This window comes from Xenopus tropicalis, chromosome 1 (assembly GCF_000004195.4).
Source record: "Xenopus tropicalis strain Nigerian chromosome 1, UCB_Xtro_10.0, whole genome shotgun sequence".
Taxonomy (NCBI): Eukaryota; Metazoa; Chordata; class Amphibia; order Anura; family Pipidae; genus Xenopus; species Xenopus tropicalis.
In genome coordinates, this window is record NC_030677.2 from 42599059 (window position 1) to 42612011 (window position 12953).

Sequence of the window (12953 nt, forward strand, 5' to 3'; positions counted from 1 at the left end):
GCAGCCTGCAGGACACTGGCCCAAGCTCACAGTAATGCAGCCTGCAGGACACTGGCCCAAGCTCACAGAAATGCAGCCTGCAGGACACTGGCCCAAGCTCACAGTAATGGAGCCTGCAGGACACTGGCCCAAACTCACAGTAATGGAGCCTGCAGGACACTGGCCCAAACTCACAGTAATGGAGCCTGCAGGACACTGGCCCAAACTCACAGTAATGCAGCCTGCAGGACACTGGCCCAAACTCACAGTAATGCAGCCTGCAGGACACTGGCCCAAGCTCATACAGATGATGCCTTCAGAAGCCTACCCAAAGTTAAAAGGAACACTGCCTCTAGAAAAGTAGCCCAGGCTCCAAGGAATGCGGTTTGCTAGGGGCTAGCCCAATCTCACAGGAATGGCAAACTAAAGAAAACTGGGCACAGTTGCTGAGTGGTTTGCCCTGCTAGGGTCTTAGATTTAATTCTAATCAGGACATTATCCGCAAGGGGTCTAAAGGCGGCCATACACTGGAAAATGTGCTCGCGAAACAAGCAAATCTCTCCCCCAATATGCCCACCTAAATCCTTTGTTAATCTACATGGGTTTTTCCCACACTCCACATCATGCCTAAAATAATCTTAATGCAGCATGTTACTGTCATATAAAGGATGTATGTATATTTTTGTTTATATTGCATTACTATGAAAGAACACTGAACAATAGAAACAGGATTAGGATAACAGAATGCTTATACATATTACATAAAGGACTATGCTCTAAGACTTAATAAACAGGAGGATGCATGCCCCTGTCCCATACAGCTTACTATCTAAGTATTATTGTACAAATGTTTGGTGCAGGATTCTAGCCACAAAGCTTATCTCCTACTGAAGCTCTAAAAGCAAGCACTATGTTGCAAAGAAAGAAAAAACAATCAGCTGTTGTCTGCTAATAGCAAATAATACTGTCCCTATGACATGAAAGAGTTAAGCAGCACTTTCCTCTAACATCTGGGGCAGCAATTACCAGCATTTCTATCAGCAGCCCCGAGCCCCAGGAGAAAAGGCACACAGCTATCCAAAAGAATTCAATATTTCTCCGTTATATAGTACTAGCAAACCGCAAACATTCAGTTACTTAGCACCACTATCCAACTAACGCCCCATTTCTCACTTATACTGTACTAAAATTGAATATTTATCACTTTAACGGCTTTTTAGTTATACAGAATTACTGTGCCGGAGAACTTTCCATTGCTCTACTGTACAGTACTAGCCAAAAGAATCCAACATTCTCAGCAAATGGTTTTTATGGGGTCCAACCTGGAGTCAGCGCCCAAAGCTTTAAAGATAGTTGGCTCCTCAAAGCAGCACCTGAAGGTGGGCAGGGGTAGTAGTTATTGTGCAGCAAGGTGATGGCACTATCAGCAATTCATCACTCCCACCCCACCTGCAGCAGCCAGTGATCAAGTTGATAGATAAAACAATTGTACATCATTTAAATACAGGGGCACCACAAAATCTACAAGGAAAAGACAGCCTGACTGTTAAAACTGCAGTCAGTGCCTTTACGAACTACAAACAGCTTATAAATCATAAATAGACATGACAAGTGCACAATTAATAACTGATCCCCGAAGGAGCACAATATTTTGTCCTGCCACAGACAACTATACCAATAATTACTAGTACAATAGTTGAATGTTAGTACTATAAGAGGCGTAACAATAATGATGCTCATTTAGCATACCTTTCATTCAGTCTATGTTGACAAACATGCGGGCTTAGCCCTGGTTAGTGCCCAGTAAGAGGGGCAGTGCCAGCATTATGTTGGGCTGCTAGAGACAAGCATAGGTTTCCCTGCAGTGTATCCCACATGCAGCATTAGGGAAGATGCTCCATAGCCAAAGAATGCATCTAAGCACATTTTGACATAAAGAACCACCGTTGTCTAATAAAGTCTGCTATACTAGCTAAGTAGGTTGCCCAAAGCACTGCAGCTCAGAAAAGAAAGGGGGTTTTCAGGTAAATAGCCCAAAGGAAAGTACCGCATCAGAACAACTTACCACTATCTGTTCCAGTGGCAAAGGACTGCTACATCCCCCTCGACTGAGAGGAGCAGCAGCCTGGGATTGTCATTGTCTGCATCACAATAGCACAGAGCGGAGCAGGGATGAGAAGGAAGGGAGCAGAGGAGGTACAATAATTAGAGCATGTTGGAACATACCAGCGGGTGGGGTGGGGAGCAGATACACACAGGACAAAGACAAAATAGAGGATAAAAAGATAAACATGGAAAAGTAAAGCCCCCAAATGATATAAATCTACTTTTCCCCAGAGGAGTTGAGCTGGCACATTATAATGCATATACACCAACACAGCACCCACATTATTGTGAGCTCATAATTTAAACTCATGAAGCAATTAATGTAGCACATGGGCTGCCCTAAACAGATTTTCTTACTTGATTACCAGGCATTAACATATATTCCAGTGTTGCTTTAATTGCACCACCGAGATCTATTTACACAGAAGTTCTAATTTACAGATAAATCCTGTTTAAACAAACCCCTTGCTTTATTGCTGGGTATGCTTGCTGGCAGGGTGGCCAATAAGGCATTAATCTGCCTTTGAATATAGCAAGGTAGATATGTAAGCATGCATGGCTCTAACACATACTAACTAGGGAATGGTACAGAGGGATGCCCAGCATACAGAGCTTCAGCTGTTTATCATTAACCTATTACTGGGGATGAACGTGGATTGTGGGAATTGTAGGCTGGAAGGGCAGGCAGGGGCTTTAGGATATTTATAAGGAATGCTCAAGGACTTCTAAGTCACTGGTTCAGTTGCAGAGATTCCAGCAGGGAGCAATAAACGCATGTGAACTGTTTGCTAATGAGCCCAACAATGCCTTCGCCCAAATGGCAGGTATGTCAGGCAGGGCACCCTTGCTGTAAGGGATAGCACAGGATGCACGTCAGGCAGTCGCAATGCAGGTAGTGGGGGGCTGGCAAGGAGGGGGTTACACTGACAAGGTCGGGCAATAGCAGGGGAAGCTCCGCGCATTGCACCTGCCTGTTCCCGGCGTTTCCCGCAGCCGTAAGGCACTTGCACATGTGCTGTGCTGTGCTCAGCTTCCTGCCGCTCTCCTGCACAGGGCCCGGTGGGGGCAGCTCCCTTATATCACTTCTCTGCTCACTGGCGCCCCCTGTCCCACTCGGCACTGTGCAGCCCTCTCTTAATTCTGCTCTGGTCCTTACTATTCACCACACTCACATCCTCCTCTCTGGGGGGGCCTTATCGCACCCTCCCCTCACCGATACACTTTCTACTGCAGTAAAAACCCCTACTCTGCTCCTCAGACCTACTCCGCCCCACCTCCCCACACACACATTTTCCACCAGATTTTTCTTTTAGGATAATGTCTCAGAAGTAAAGTTAGTTGACCAAAACACATGAATTATTCCTGTTACTGAGCACACCAATGACCCCACCCCATAGCTTACCATCAGAATTATCACCACACCAGGGCCTTGCCTGCTAAAAATGATGCTTGCTGCCAATGTTATTAATAGGAAAGAAAGTTAAAATTATAGGGTGGCTGCTATTTTTTCCCAGAAAGGTAGCAAAATGTGCTATATCTACTGCCACCTGGAGAGTGTGTTTGCAAAATGAAACCACAAATTGTATAGTAGGTGAGAGATAGCTTGCCAGGTTTTAAAGATAACTAAATCCTAAAGATGAATATGACCAGAAATGCCATATTCTATGTCCTGACTGTACTAGCTTAGTTTCAGCATCTCTATAGTAGTAACAAGATAGATCTTAACAGTTGCCACAGGAGCTCCCCATCTTGGATTCTCCATGTGTTTGAAGTGTTGGTTGGAGAGAAGGACTACCAGGCAGCAGACCCTATGATCCAAGCCTCTCACTGTATGGTAGGCACGCCAATGAACTCATCTGAACTCAATCTCCTGCACTCTGGCCGGTTGGCCCACAGGCTGGTCACACACCATATAGCCACCTTCAGTCTTCACAATTGGAAAAGGGGTGGCTCTTCGTCACTTTCACACACTATATATATGGCTATGGATCTGGGTTGGGGGCCAGCATACATCCACAGATAAAATCTGACCACCCCTACACTACAATTAGCTGCTGCTCTTAAATAAGACAGCTAATTTGAGATAAAGTCAGTGCATTGAAATTTAGTAAATGTGAGAACAACATTAATTTCATTGTAGAAAGGATGCCCATGACTGTTCCCTACAAAGGGCAGCTGTGTCACCTTGTCTTCACAATGCAGTCCCTAGCAAAATTCTCAGTCATCTGTTTGTCTGTTCTGAGAGATATTTCATTGGTCCTTTTTGCTTTTGGCAGAGATCTCATATCAGTTAATACAGTGACCACAATGATGACTGATTGGGAAGAATTATTGTTGCTATTAATTTCTTTACCAGTCCTCCCTGAACCAGCCTCCAGTATACATACACCTGAAGATATGCTCGTTACTGGTATGCCAAATGAGTGGATCCTTCCATGATATGGCCACCATGAACTATCCACTCGTTTGGCCCTCAGGCCAATTAGCAAATCATAGCAGTGGCTGCATATGCAGGGCTGTCAGAAAAGGACTGCTTCAACACGCCAATGCAGTCCCCACCCCATGTGATTTTTTTTTTAACCTGAGTTTTGTCCATATGTCTATTTGAGAGGCAAATTGTAAAGGGCCCCTACATAGGCATATAATATAATATGACGTACATGGAGAGCAGCAGAGCAAAATCCATCCTGCCCTATGGGGCCTTGCTGCCTGTATGCAACAATCAGTACCTCCAAAACTGCTATGTCAGATGGAGATGTGTAGACTGCTGCGTCATACAATTTACCCAATATATATATATATATATATATATATAGATTGTTCTACTACAAGAAGAAATGGTGCATACACTGTATAAACTTCTTTCGGAATTTTCCACTGTGCTAAAGCCGGTATTTATCTACCCGAACCAGTTAACCCAAGACCTCTGTTTACCTTGTCGTACAACAAAGGCTTTATTTAGAGAACTTAATATTGGTATCTGCCGTTTGCTAGCAGGTCATGCTACTTGGAAGGGATTTCCCTTTTTCTTCTTTGAAAGAAGAGCTCCCGCTGAGTCCTTCTAATCCACCTGAGAGCTGGATTTCCACTAATTCAGCCTGACTCTGAGGGAGGCTCTGTTTACTGGCCTGAGAGTATCAGTGTTACTATACTTGTCAGAGCTGCAGAGAGCTAAATATTATTGTTCTGATATCATATACAGGTACAGGATCTATTTTCTGGAATGCTTTCCAGCTGAGGTTTTTGGATAAGGGGTTTCCATCATTTAGATCTACATCAAAACATCCCATGTTTCCTCTCCATCACGTAACAGGTGAATTGCTGCATAAGTGGCGCAACATTTCCAAAAGTTTCCTCGTGAGGAAAATTTAGGTCACTTTGGAAAGTAGCTGCATTGTAAATTCACGTGATTCACGTTAGCCAATGAGGAAGAAACAAGGAACGTTTTGTTGCCTGCTGTATACAAAATTAATTGCGGACGGCAAAAGTCCCTCTGTCATTGCACGTAACCGCTTTTATCTCTCACCCTGGTCTGTATAACTACATTTTATAGAAAGCAGCTGCAAATGCTTAGGATGGCTTCCTTATGGCTATAGCCAGACTGCAGGCACATCAGCAAATGTCACTATACAGACTCACTAGTGAATATTGTAGACTGCATTCCCCAGTGACACTTAACAGATATATATCAACGTATCAGCCTGTCTCGTCTGCTGGCCAAAGACCAGAGTTATTAGCAGCTGTGAGATTCATGTTAGGTAGGCATATAGCCTTTCACATGTAGTCTACATTAGATAAGGCCAAGCTGGGTAACTTGGTTGCCTGTTAAATCCAGGCCTCAAGGTAAGTTTGCTTTTCAGATAAAGGATCATTGATGTTGCCAGAAGTCTTATGCTAGCCACTAGCTGTTGGCATATCCCACAGATAAGTCTGGTGCACAAACACCTATAGGTGCCCTAGCCATGTGTACTGGCCTAAAAGACAGCAAGGTATTATTAAATATATGGTGACAACCAGCTCTGTATAATAAAATAAATGGAAACATTCAGAATCCATAGGCAGGCTTGTGCAACTTGTCCTTTTGTAGGCTCTCATGTTGCCAAGGAGGATATTATGGTACAGAGAAGTAAAGGATTGTAATAAGATAATTCTGCTACAGACCATTTCTAAGTACATAGTTGAAGTGAACAACATTATTTAGAATTACGGTGTTCATTCATATGGCCAGCGACAAATGTCTGAGTGACAGCAGCATATGTGTATATCTTTTAAAAAATATCTCCCATCTTACCCAGATTCACAGGCTAGCCTATATTCCAGCCATTGCCCTCGGGTGCATGCTTTCTGTGCCTTCTCTGACCACTGACTGACCTATCTCAGTACTGAAATGCATGGTGAGAGATGGATAGGGATGAGGTTGGGCAGCTAGAGCTACTACTATACCTATGGTTAATTACAGGTGGCAGTTTTTGAAACAGAAAAAGTACCTTCAATGTTTTTCTCCTCTTGTTTCAGCATCTTGATAAAAGGAGTCAGTATACTATCCCTGGGGCTGTAGGCAGCTCCTCAACCATCACTATACATGAAGTCTATACAAGAGGTGAGTGGTAGTCAATCTAATCTTATGGGCCATAAAACTTCTAATCGACAAGTAAATCCACAAGTGCCTGACCTCGTTCTTATCTCTGTGAGTATGACCACACAGCCCCCTAAAAGCCAAAAACCTTCTGTCACTACCATAGTTATAAAATCTGTAAATATTTAGTAACATATTGCCTTGGTCGGTTATTCTGCCCAGATGTATCTGCCTGATTAGTATATTCATATGGGTGAAAACAGCCAGATTGGGTCTGACAAGCCATCTTCATCCTTGGGCCAAGATAAATCAGTGCCCAGTTGTGGACAAATTGCCATGTTTTATATAGATAGATAGATAGATAGATAGATAGATAGATAGATAGATGATAGATAGATAGATAGATAGATAGATAGATAGATATGTGCCAGGAGTTACCAAGCAATAACCTGTACAGTATGTGCCCCTCAGTAGGGCTAGTGTTGCAAGTGGTTTTGAGCACATCTGAGAAAAAATGTAATAACGTGATTAGAAGACAAGGATTGTTATTGACATTTTGCACTGATACACAACCATCAGTTCTCCTATGTACCTGCAATCCAATGTTCAATGATATTTCTGCCAAAAGCACTTCTATATTATATTTGCCCCGGTGATGATAGCAAATGACAATGTCCCTCTTTGTTTTTTGTATTAGCACTCTGTATGGCATGAGTATAATCCTTTATAAATATCCCTTTTAGTCTGTTTAGTTAATCCCTTTGCAGACTGAATTCTTTTTCCTTGGAACAATGCGGAAGTGATTTTACAGTTCATTGATTTGGCCCATTTTCTTTCTTATAAAATCTGAGTTACAGAACCATTTTGTGTATGTGATATACAGTAACATACATTACTCACTGTACCAGGTCTGGACTGGGATTCAAAACAGTCCCTGGCATTCCACATTTACACAGAGGCCCAAACAGCCCCCACTGGCCCACTAATTAGTAACTGTCTATGGTATCTTAAAGCAGCCCCTCTGGCATTTGCCAGAATCCACAGATTGCTAGTCTGGGTCTGCACTGTACTCTTGAGGAGAATCTAGGTTCCAAAAAGGTCTTATATGTAGTGTTGTTTATGGCTAAAGGTGGCCATACACATGCAGACAAATGCTATCCAACCAATCAGTGTGAGTGGCCTTCCACATGGGGAGGGGTCATATAATACTGATTCCTCGTTTTGGGACAAAACAAAGTGGATCTGCAGTTTTTCTCACGAACACACATGCCATACACTTGATGAAAAAAGTAAATAATCTTTTCAGTTTGGACGATCCAACTGTAATCTGGAATCTTATGGTGGTCTAATGAAACTGCCACTCTGTGGTGACATACAAGTCATGTCAAGCCTTTTAAAGGGAAAATAGTCCACCCCTGTAAACATGGGCTCATTCAGTTAGGTGTACGTTTCAAAAGGTGCATAAACCTTATCTGAACTTCCAAAAATAAATATAAATATACATGAGACGTACTCATTTCAACAAATGAAAAGTATACCATGATAGCCTCTTTGTGCTAATATGCAACCATTCCCCCACCCCCATGGGCTCACAGTGTAATGCATCCCCTGATGCATACCTTGTTCCATTGTGAAGTGATGGAGTCCCTCTGCATTTCAAACCTAATTATCTGTCGCGAACATGTAGGGCTGCCATAAGAAATCACGGGCCCCTCACAACAAAATTTTCTGGGCCCCCCCTCTTCCCACACCCCGCCCCAATGGCCCCTCCCCCAGTGACCCCTCCCATCAGTACAAAGGACACACAGACATTGGTAGCCAGGGCCCCCTAAAACATTGGTAGCCATTGGTCCTGCCAACATGAGCTTGGTGTACACCCGGTGGGGTGAACATGGGCATAGTTTTTTATTAAACCCCCCCGACACAGAACAATGAAGAATCTTTTCATTATGTTGTTCAATAATCTTTTAAAATAACCCTTATAGTTGTGTTAGCAGTCCTTCTGTTTGCAATGATTACGTCACATCAAAATGGATTATGCACCCCTTTGGATGACATTAGTGCTCCTTAATTGAGCTGCTTAAAACTATGTAATGAAATACATACTACATTAAATATTAAATCTTTCAGTTCAGCGTCGGGGCAGTCAGTCCGCAATCAGGTAGTTTGTGCTGTCATGGACATTCCTAATTTAATGGTTTTATCCTTTGCTATCTACATTTGGACTAGAATTTCTTTGCATAGTAGCAGCAAAAATAGGCATAGTACTACTGGTCAGATAATTATTATAAACATAATTATTATTTATAAAGCGTCAGCATATTTCAAAACAGTACAGTAGAAAGTGCATACATCAAACAGATTAAAGACAGACTGACCAATACAGGAGGTAAAGAGGACCCTGGTTTTTAGAGCTTACAATCTACAAGAAGAAGAGAGTATAAAATTACAAGATGTGGGAATGGGTAAGATCAGCTAACAGCAATGTAAAAGATGTGGCACTAAGTGTTGCAGTGGCATATACTGTAGGGTACACTTCTTGAAAGAAAAGTGGTTTTTGAGAATATATAAAATGAATGTTTTCTATTGCTAGTACAGGTTTGAGATCTGTTTTGCAGAAATCCATTATTCAGAAAGCTACAAATTATGGGAAGGCCATCTCCCATACAATTAATTTTAATCAAATAATTCAGATTTTTTAAAATGATTTCCTTTTTCTCAGTGCCTTCTACTGAGATATACTGTAATTAAAGGACATGGAAAGGCAAAGTCACTTGGGGGTGCCAAAATGTTAGGCACCCCCAAGTGACTTTAATCGTTTACCTTTTACCCTGGGCTGGTGCTCCTGTTAGGAGAGAACAGCACCAGCCCGGGGTACCTGCAGCGCTTCCTGCTTCCGTGCGCGCGCATGCGCAGTAGAGTGAAAAAGCTGAACTTTAACAGAGAAGCCGGCTTTTCACTGCACATGCGCCTGTCGTTTAGTCCCAGCAAAACGAAGCAGGAAGCGCATCGCTCCACGTACCCCGGGCTGGTGCTGTTTTCTCCTAACAGGGGCACCAGCCCGGGGTACAAGGTAAGCGATTAAAGTCACTTGGGGGTGCCTAACATTTTGGCACCCCAAGTGACTTAGCCTTTCCTTGTGCTTTAATCCCTATTGGAGACAAAACAATCCTATTGGGTTTAAAGATATTTTAGTACACATAAGGTATGGAAATCCAAATTACAGAAAGACCCCTTATCTGTAAAACTCCAGGTCCCAAACATTCTGGATAACAGGTCCTATACCTGTACAGCCCTATAGTACAATTAAGGTCCCCATACACGGGCCGATCCAAACGATCGAATGGTTCCTGATAAACATCCTTCAATGCCTTTTGTAATGTCAGTAATGAAGCTGCTTTCTGTTTCATTGACTGGGTGATGGACAAGTCTGTTTTTTACAGGGAGGTTTAAGGATCAACAGAAAACTGTTTACTCCAGTGAAATTGATCCGTTAGTGAAATAAAATCTTTCCCCCTGTAACCTACAAATTGTAGCCTGATCTGCCATTATTAAATATTAACAGTAGTGTTCCATAAAACATTGCTTTTTCACCCAACATAATTAGTGCTGTGACTAAATTGAAAAGAATGTACCACTGCCCCTGCTGAATTGGTCAGGCTGATGCCACACGCGGCGTAGGGCTGATTTTTTCGGCAAGCGGAAAAACGCTTGCCGAAAAATCAGCCCTACGCCTGCTACTTGTGCCTGCACCCGAATGAATGGGATACGCTTGGGTGCAGGCACATGTAGCCGATATACGCATGAAAACGCGTGAGAATGCAAAGTCTCGCGTTTTCTTGCGTATAACGGCTACATGTGCCTGCACCCGAGCGTATCCCATTCATTCGGGTGCAGGCACAAGTAAGAGGCGTAGGGCTGAATTTTCGGCAAGCGTTTATCCGCTTGCCAAAAATTTCATCCCTACTCCTCGTGTGGCATCAGCCTCAAGGTTGCCGTGGATGCCCAGAGCCGGATTTCTCTCTGAGGCGCCCAGAGGCCGCCCCTGTGGGTGTCCCCCTCTGCGCATGTGCGAACGCGCCCCCCAGTGCGCATGCGCGAACGCGCCCTCTCCCCAGTGCGCATGCGCAAACACTCATTTAAACTCCCAAACGGAGCAGTGGGAAAAGGTCCTGACTGCTCCGTATGGGAGCCAGATTTAAAAATTTTCTTGCGGCGGGGCGGTGTGCCGCCCCTAAGCTTCTGCCGCCCTAGGCCCGGGCCTTTGTGGCCTCTCCACAAATCCAGGCCTGTGGATGCCCAGTATAGATACAGTTCTGCCTGTATGGTATAGGCTAAGAATACAATAGACATGTTTTTATACAAAGGTGTCAGGGGTTAGTTCTAAACATGCTTTTACTGTAAAGTTAAAATATACTTAAATACTGCCACCCAGTTTTCTCTTACCCAGGAAATAAAAGATGTTTTAAAGCATTGTCGCCATGTTTGCTTTCCTTCTGTTTTGCTGTTGTTAACTACCATGGTTCCTTTCCACAGACCCGGCTCTTCTGTCAGAGCCTTTGTTATACCTCACTCTCTAAATGTAGCAATGAACCAGCTTAGAAATGGAGGGTGCCTATGCAATTATGGATTTTTGGGTGATCGGAGTTCTTCTAAATGGATTTCACTTGAGTTTTTTATGTGCAGCATCAGTCACAATTGTTTCAAATACCTGAAATGCTTTTGGCACCTATAGCGGGTAAGCTCTGAGCCTGCAGGTGCCCAGTGCCCAAAGGAGCCTAGGCAGAAGGTAAGGAGTTCAGTTAGGCTTCTTCACCTGGTGCCGTGGTGTGCATTGTGCAACCCCCTTTTTTTTTTTAATAAAAAAAACATTTTTAGAAACACTTTTCCAGATTGTCAGATTAAGTGGCCTGCAATTGGCTGAGAAGCTGTTGCAGCTGGAAAAGGCCTCCTCTGTCTTTGTTGGCCCTGAGCTAATGCCCCATTCATTTACTGAGACAGCAGATAGCTTAGCTTGTACTACTGCGCTTTATAACTTTTACAGGGATTTTGGGAGATATAGTTCAGCAATGATCAAAGGTCCCCCTGTGTATGTTAAGACTGTTGAAAGACAGCAAATACTGATGTCACGTCTTGCTTAACATTAAAATATTTTCCTTGTTATGTTTGATTACCAGTGCAAAACAACATTTTGTTTCTTCTCAGCATTAAAAAATCAATTCAAGACTTCTGGCAGCCTGTTAGTGATCTGAATTTATTACAGCTCGCCACCTGCTGGTGACTTTTAGTATTCTTTTAGACAGCAAAAATAGGGTTTTAGCCTTCAGGGCAAGTGGGGTAAACCCACGCTCTTTATCAAGCTTAAACTTCAAGGTGTGTCCCCTAAAGGTTGCATTTACATGATAAACACACCCATTTACCCCACTTACATTTGCTGTGTTGTGATGCTGCATTATAAAATTTCTAAACTCTTTTGCTTCTGCTTAAGGTCAAATTTCTAATTCCCATGGACCTTCCTTAGATTTTAGGGTTTGGTAGTAGCCATAGCATGTGCACTCTAAGTAGTTATGACTCTAGGTATAAAGAGGCTAAATCAAGCATATATGTATTAAAGACATCATAAAGGAGAACTCAACCATAAACATAAATATGGCTAGAAATACCATATTTTATATACAGAATTTACTGCTCACCATCTCTATAGTAGTAATGATCCAGGCCTTCAAAGTTGTCGCAGGAGCTCCCCATGTTTGATTTTCTTAGATGTGTCAGTGATATTGCTCATGCTCAGAGGGCTCTGGGCAGCAATTCGGGTGGCCAGTCATATAAGCTGATGCTACAGGGCTAATTTTTAAATTTTGGCACAAATTGCCCTGGCTGCAGTGTTGCCATGAAGTAATTATCTGTATTAATTACTAATCAGCCTTATATTGACATTTATATTCTATATATACAGTATATAGTGAGTGGGTCCCTAAGCTCAGTAACTGACAGCAGCACAGAGCATGTGCAGTGAATCAGCAGAAAAGAAGATGGGGGGCTACTGGGGCATCTTTGTGGGCACAGATCTTCCCTGTTAAAGGGCTGTTGGTGCCTTGGGCTGGTACAGAAACCCAAAATATAATGTACAATATTTCTAGCCTACTACTTTAGTTAAGCTTTAGTTTTCCTTTAAAACCAAGTGTGTGGGCTTGTATCCCATTAGTATGCAGGATGATGTAGAAGAAGTATGAGCTATTTCAGCACGGTTTCATTTGATTATAATAAATATAAATAATGTACAGCATAGTTA

The 12953-nt window shown here is 42.8% G+C and overlaps 1 protein-coding gene across 4 annotated transcripts in view; it reads right to left on the minus strand.

The window, feature by feature from the left end:
- Positions 1 to 3180, minus strand: part of mtus1 (microtubule associated scaffold protein 1) — a 115173-nt gene extending 111993 nt beyond the window's left edge. For 3 of the 4 annotated variants that reach the window (XM_012969477.3, XM_012969443.3, XM_012969322.3), the window contains exon 1: positions 3057 to 3180. The gene's annotated coding sequence lies outside the window, so the exon portion shown is untranslated. Of the gene's footprint in view, positions 1 to 2044; positions 2232 to 3056 lie in introns of those variants that run through there. The other variant, XM_012969367.3, reaches the window with a different exon arrangement.
- Positions 3181 to 12953: the final 9773 nt, after the last annotated feature.